The following is a 679-nucleotide window of genomic DNA, read 5'->3' on the forward strand; positions in this document are numbered from 1 at the left end:
AAGGGAAGGGAAGGGAAGGGAAGGGAAGGGAAGGGAAGGGAAGGGAAGGGAAGGGAAGGGAAGGGAAGGAGGCACCTCCAGGAGGAGCTCGTGTGTCGCTGTTCCCGCCCAGGAGAGCCCAGAAAAACTGGGAATTACCTTCCTTTGTCCTTCCTGGCACTTCCTTGTTTCCTCCTGCCAGGGGGGAGGAGAGGGAAAAGCAAAGGGATGGAAAAGAGAAGGGAAGGATCCAGGGAGAGCTTGGAGCCACTTCCAGGGCCTGAAGGGGCTCCAGGAGAGCTGGAGAGGGACTGGGGACAAGGGCTGGAGGGACAGACACAGGGAATGGCTTCCCACTGGGAAAGGGGGGATTTGGGGAAGGAATTCCTGGCTGGGAGGCCCTTTCCCAGAGAAGCTGTGGCTGCCCCTGGATCCCTGGGAGTGTCCAAGGCCCGGTTGGATCCCCCTGGGATGGTGGGAGGTGTCCCTGCCCATGGAAAGGTGGGATGGGATGGTGTTTAATGTCCCTTCCCACCCAACCATTCCATGATTCCATGGTTTTCCCTCAGTTATTCCAGGTTTGAGCAGCTTTCCCTGTATTCCCACCTGTTTGGAACAGTTTGGGTTGGAAGTGACTCTTTAAAGGTTGTTTTCCTTCCCTGGGGGCTCCGAGAGCTGGGGAGGGACTTGGGACAAGGAG

This window comes from Neopelma chrysocephalum, unplaced genomic scaffold, assembly GCF_003984885.1.
Source record: "Neopelma chrysocephalum unplaced genomic scaffold, ASM398488v2 Primary Assembly neopelma1_96665, whole genome shotgun sequence".
Taxonomy (NCBI): Eukaryota; Metazoa; Chordata; class Aves; order Passeriformes; family Pipridae; genus Neopelma; species Neopelma chrysocephalum.